General features: G+C 37.1%; 1 protein-coding gene across 6 annotated transcripts in view; it reads right to left on the bottom strand.

The window, feature by feature from the left end:
- The window catches only part of Ascc1 (activating signal cointegrator 1 complex subunit 1), a 94974-nt gene that overhangs the window by 17450 nt on the left and 71015 nt on the right, over window positions 1–6509 (bottom strand). The gene's annotated exons all lie outside the window — the stretch shown is intronic.

Raw genomic sequence — 6509 nt, 5'->3', positions numbered from 1 at the left:
AAGAACTGGTGGACTGTCTCTAAATCAAAAAATAAAAAGGGCTGGAGATGTGGATTCAGTGGTTAATCTCCCTGGGTTCAATTCCCAAGTACCATACCGAAAAAAAAAAAAAAGAAAGAAAGAAAGAAAAGAAAAGAATGGAGGTAAAGACGTATTTTAAACAACACTCATGTTTTGGCAAGATCTCAATGTCCTTCCCAAAAGAACTTGTTCATATTTCAACTTATCTAGTGCATGTCACAGAGAAGCATGCAATTATCTTTCGGTTATTTTTTGGTAAAAGTACAATTTTTATTGAAAATACTTCTTTTTTTGGGGGGATGGGTCATTGCTATGTTGTTGCCCAGTATGGCTCCCAACTCTGGGATTCAAGTCATGCTCCTGCCTCAATCTCCTGAGTGGTTTGGGACTATGGGTACTTGCCATTGTGTCCGGCATGGATGTATTTTGAAATAAAAGGAAATTAAATGTAAATTTAATCTCATTATTATCCACATCAGCTGAGTCTTGCTATGTGAAGTAATAAAATTGCAAACAAATTTAATTGAGAAATGAACTTCACTTGTTAATAGAGGATTGTGCATCTGAGCTACAGGTATATTTAATTTAGGACTCTCTTCTTGAATTGAGTAAACTCATTCTTAAAAAGAAACACAGGCCAGGGCTGGGGTTGGAGCTCAGTGGTAGAGTGCTCATGTCGCATGTGGAAGGCACTGGGTTCGATCCTCAGCACCACATAAAAAAATAAAATAATGGCAATGTGTCCATCTACAACTAAAATATATATATATATATATATATATATATATATATATACACACATATATATATATATACACATATATATACATATACACACATATATATACATATATATAATATTTATATATATATTATTTAATATATATATTGAAAGAAAAGAAACATAGGCCAGATGCCATGGAACATGACTGTAATCCCCACTTAAAAGGCTGAGGCAGGAAGATCACAAGTTTGAGGCTAGCCTGGGCAACTTAAGGAGACTCTTTCTCAAAATAAAGAATAAAAAGGGCAACCCTGGGTTCATTCCCCAGCACGACAAAAGAAAACAAATGGCACAAAACAAAACATTTGCCAGGAAAGAATCAAGTAAATAGAAATTTAATAATATTGATTGTTGTTAACTAAATATTTAAGACATCATTAGGATATCCTGAGGGTCTATCAAATATGTGCATCAAACTAGTGAGGTGGCACACGCCTCTAATCCCAGCAGCTCAAGAGGCTGAGGCAGGAGGATTGTGAGTTCAAAGCTAGTCTCAGCAACTCAGTGAGGCCCTAAGCAACTCAGTGAGACCCTGTTTCTAAATAAAATATTAAAAAGGGCTGAGGATGTGGCTCAGAGGTTAAGCACCTCTGGGTTCAATCCCTAGTACTAAAAACAAAAAAATAAACTCTAACTTCTAAGATGGGGTAAGCAAACTTCTTCCACAAAGGGCCAGGTGGACACATAGTTTCCATCACAACTGTGCTGAATGATGCATGAACAGATGAGTATGTCTGTGTTCCAAAAAAACTATATGAAATTCAAATAAATAATACCATTTTTTCATGTCATGAAATATTCCTTTGATGTTTTTTCAACCACTGAAAAATGTAAAGATCAGGAGCTGGGGTTGTGGCTCAAAGGCAGAGCGCTTCCCTGGCATGTGAGGCACTGGGTTCGGTCCTCAGCACCACATAAAAATAAAATAAAGGTATTGTGTCCACCTACAACCAAAAAAATAAAAATTTTTTAAAAACGTAAAGATCATTCATGGTTTGAGGGCCAAACATAGGTGGAGACCATATTTGGCCTTCAAGCTAATTTGTGTAATTCCTGCTCTGAAAGTTTCTGATCTGAAGTGCTGGGCAAAAAACACCCCCTCTGACAAACATATGTTTCTGCTAATGATGCATAACAGAAAATTCTTTTTCTTCTCCCCTTCCAAAATCTGACTTCTATGGAAAACAGGTATTTTAGGGTTTTTTGCTTGTTTTTTTTTTTTTTTTGTTTTGTTTTTTGTTTTGCATTACTAGGGATGGCACCCAGGGGCGCTCTACCCAAATCCTTTTTAAATTTTTATTTGGAATCAGGATCTTGCTAAACTACCCACCCAGGCTGGCCTCAAACTTTCAATCCTCCTGTCTCAGTCTTCCCAAGTTGCTGGGATTATCAGCACCTGCCATTGCGCCTTTCTGTACATGGGAATTTTTTTTAAAGCCTTGGTGATTGCTAGGCAGCCAGAACTGGGGCTGAAATTCATGTTAATAGTTATTCTTATTCCCCAATTACTTAGCACCAAACCTCAGTGCCCAGGAACTGTTCAACAAATACCTGTAGAGTTGGACTGAACTAAATCATTTCTGGGGCCCTGGGTTGGAATGGGAGGGGTGATGGTAAAGGGGTTTCTCACTGCTGCATTAGGGCCTGATGAGGGAGAATGAGGCTCTGTGGACAGACGCCGAGGCCTTTGGGTCAACCTTTAGTTTGTTTGATTGATTGATTGACTGACTGATTCATCCATCCATTTATTTATATATTTATTTTATAGTGTTGGGGACTAAAGCCAGGGGTACTCTACTATTGAGCTATAACCCTAACCACTTTTATTTTGAGACAGTATCATGCCATATTGCCCACTCTGGTCTCAAACTTGGGATCCTCGTAACTCAGCCTCCTTAGGATTACAGGTGTACACCACTGGGCACAGCTTTAGAAAAGAGTTTTAATCAGTCAATCCAGAAAAATTCCGTGAGTGCTGCTAGATGCAAGACACAAGGCTAAGCAGTGAAGGACATATAAAAGGTCCCCAATCAAAGCAGGGAGGAAGCTGACTTAAGAGCAGAGATTAGGGCTGGGGTTGTGGCTCAGGGATAGGGCACTTGCCTTGCACTTGTGAGGCACTGGGTTCAATCCTCGGCACCACATAAAACAAATAAATAAAGGTATTTAAAAAAAAAAAAAAAAAGGTGGAGAGAGCTCCAGTGACCGGAATGGCCCTTAACATAAAGAAGAGAAAGTATGTGTACTGGACTTTAAAAATAAGTAGGATTTGGAGGCAAAGATATGTGTAGGAAAGAAAAAGGGAGAGATAAGAATAAAATGTTAAAGGGTAACACATTAGGAAGTAAATTTTTAAAAAGCAGATTAAGAAGTACGAAGAAAACCAGGAGAGCCAAGCTGCCACTGAAACCAAGAGAAGAAAAGCATTTGAAGGAGTAAAGGGTCTAATACTCTCAGCGTGACTATTGAGGGAAAAAAATAAAAGGAGGTCAAAGTACACAACAAATAGGAGCTCTCAGCAACTTTTTTCAGTGACAGAAGTGAGAGGCAGGCTGGAGGGAATTGAACAAAACACAGTTCAAAAGGGATGATGGTAGGAAAATGGTTGCATAGTATTTAATGAGAACAGAGAAATGGATCCTCATTTTGTAATCAAAACAAAAATCACTCTATGAAAGATGCAGCTATCTTCTTAGAAACTTGCTTTAATATGAAACATTCTATCAGGCAATTGTTTCTTACATGAATTAAGTTCTCATGCCCTTTGAAATCAAAGGGCTCAATTTTTGTGGTAAGATCAACCCTTTAAAAATGCTGTATCTATCATAAACAATTCAACAAGATATAACCAAGAATTAAAAAATCCTTTCTGGAAGATGACTTTTAAAACACACATAGACACTCAACAAATGGGTAAGTATCCTATTCAACTCCTAAGCGCATTACTGTCTGTCTTTCCTTCTTTTAAATTTTTATTTTGACACAGTTTCAGACTTACAGAAGACTAACGAAAAGGGTGAAATAAAAAATTCCTGAATATTTTAATCTTTCTTTTTTCATAGCCAATTTGAGAAAAGCATTCTTTTAAAAATGAAGAAAAGGGCTGGGGATGTGGCTCAAGCGGTAGCGCGCTCACCTGGCATGCGTGCTGCCCGGGTTCGATCCTCAGCACCACATACAAACAAAGATGTTGTGTCCGCCGAGAACTAAAAAATAAATATTAAAATTCTCTCTCTCTCTCTCTCTCTCATAAAAGAAAAAAAATTATTAAAAAAAATGAAGAAAAAAGAAAAGCATTCCTTGGCTGAACTTCCTGATTTTTGTTCTTTATAATGTGAATATTGCCAATAAATTTTGGCCATTTGGTTTAAAAACAGCTGAGGCTCAAGTAGCAAATATTGTCTACAATATGGTCCCAAATTGTAGAAAAGCAATACAATATAGCTCATTTAATAGAACTCCTGTTTAAAATGTACCGACAGGTTTCTTTGATCTGTAGGTAGATATATTCCACTGCCTCATTCTCTCTTTCCTCTCCTTCTGAGACTCTAGTTAGATACACAGTGGATCTTCTGACTCTTATCTTGTATGTGTCTTATTCTTTCTTTTGTGATTTTTTACCGTTCTCTCTGTCCACAATGCATTCCAGATAATTTCTTTTGATGTAACTTCTAGTTCACTATTTCTATCTTTAGTTATGTCTAATATGCTGCTAAACTCACCCACTACATTTCATACAATCCTTCCCTTCCTTTCCCCTTCCTCTTTCCTTTTCTTTCTCAGTACTAGGGATTGAACCTAGGAGAGCTCTACCACTAAGCAACATCCCTAATCCTTTTTTTTTTTGGTACAGGGTATTGAACCCAGGGGCACTTAACCACTAAGTTACATCCCCAGCCCCTTTCTGTATTTTATTAGACACAGGGTCTTGCTGAGTTGCTTAGAGCCTCTAAGGCCTCGCTAAGTTGCTGAGGCTGGCTTTAAGTTTGTGATCCTCCTGCCTCAGCCTCCTGAGCCCCTGGGATTACAGGCATGTGCCACTGTACCTGGCTCCTAATCCTTTCTATCTTTTGTTTTGAAACAGGGTCTCCCTAAATTGCAGAGGTTGGCCCTGAATTTGCAATCCTCTTGGCTTAGCCTCCCAAGTCACTGGAATTATAGATATGCACTACCCTATCTGCCATCTGCCACAGTTCTAGCATTTCTATTTGGTTCTTTTTCAAAACTGCTATTATCATTTTTCTTTTTTAAAAGTTCTCGATTCCTTGATAAAAATTTAAGATTAGCTAGAGAAAAACATCCCAGTTTTGTTCAAGGAAATCACGTTGATCTTTATGACTGAAGGTCAGAGAACTATAATTATGGGGTTTTAGCTTCAGAGAGAGAAAATAAACATTAAAGGCAAGGAGAAATGGAGAGATAATTAGCATAATTACATAAAATATAATTTTTAGAACTAATCAATCAATATGTACAATATATTTTCAAAGTAGGTTTACTTTATTGCAGGGATGCTCAACAGATGATTTTTGTCTGTTTTCTAGCAAAATTTAATCATTATATGTGTGAAATCGATAAAGGCGATTTACTTTTGAAAACAAAAAAGCTTATAAAGGAAGTGACATTTGCTTAGTGACTTTACTTATATAAGATTAAAATCTCAAGCCACAGACATATCAGGTAGTAAAAATGATACCATAGCTATAGGGAAAGTCAAAAGATATTAAGTTCAATTTGCTGTTATTTATCCTGCTACCAGAGTGCAACAGAAATTTAATAATAAGACATTCAATGAAAAACTTCCTGAGGGCTGGGGATGTGGCTCAAGCGGTAGCACACTCGCCTGGCATGCGTGCGGCCCAGGTTCGATCCTCAGCACCACATACAAACAAAGATGTTGTGTCCGCCAAAAACTAAAAAATAAATATTAAAAATTCTCTCTCTCTCTCTCCCTTCCTCCCTCCCTCTCTCACTCTATCTTAAAAAAAAAAAAAAAAGAAAAACTTCCTGAAATTTTTGAGTTTTGAGAAAAAAAAATCTAAAAAGCCAAGTGATTAAAAATTATTTTCAAGAAGAATATATAACATGGCTGAATATGAAATTAGATAATAATTTTTTTTTCTTCCTCAAGTAAAATAACATACTTTTGTTTATAATATTGGGGAGGGCCTCACATATGCTAGGTAAGCAGTGTACCACTCAGCTACATCCTCAGTCCAAAATAATATACTTTATAAGTGCTACTATTCCTTTGCAATTATTAGTATCTTTTTTCTGGCTAGGGATCAAACCCATGGCCTTGCTCATGCTAAGTGCTCTACCCAGCTACATCCCTAGCCCTCATTAATACCTTTTTTTAAAAAGTCATGAGACTCTTGGATTCTGGTCCAGCATAAAGGAGTTCAGAAGTCCCCATTCCATTCTAATAACAAGTAAAAAGCTGAAAAGACTAAAAAAACAATAACTCTTTTTAGATCTTCAGAGAAATGAGGTCACAGGATAAACTGCTGTCCCCCAAACTGAAAACACACACAGGAGGATACAATGAATCACAACTTACCACAGCAGAAAGGAGAAACTTCCAGAGTAGGAAACCCTAAAAAGCAATTGATACACTGCTGGATCCTGTGTGTGTGGACAAGTCTAATAGTAAAAAAACCACTACAACAGAAATACACGGTAAAGCACTTGCCTAGCATGTGCA

Source organism: Marmota marmota, unplaced genomic scaffold, assembly GCF_001458135.2.
Source record: "Marmota marmota marmota unplaced genomic scaffold, marMar, whole genome shotgun sequence".
In the NCBI taxonomy this organism is placed as follows: Eukaryota; Metazoa; Chordata; class Mammalia; order Rodentia; family Sciuridae; genus Marmota; species Marmota marmota.
This window is presented reverse-complemented; position numbering and strand designations above follow the sequence as displayed.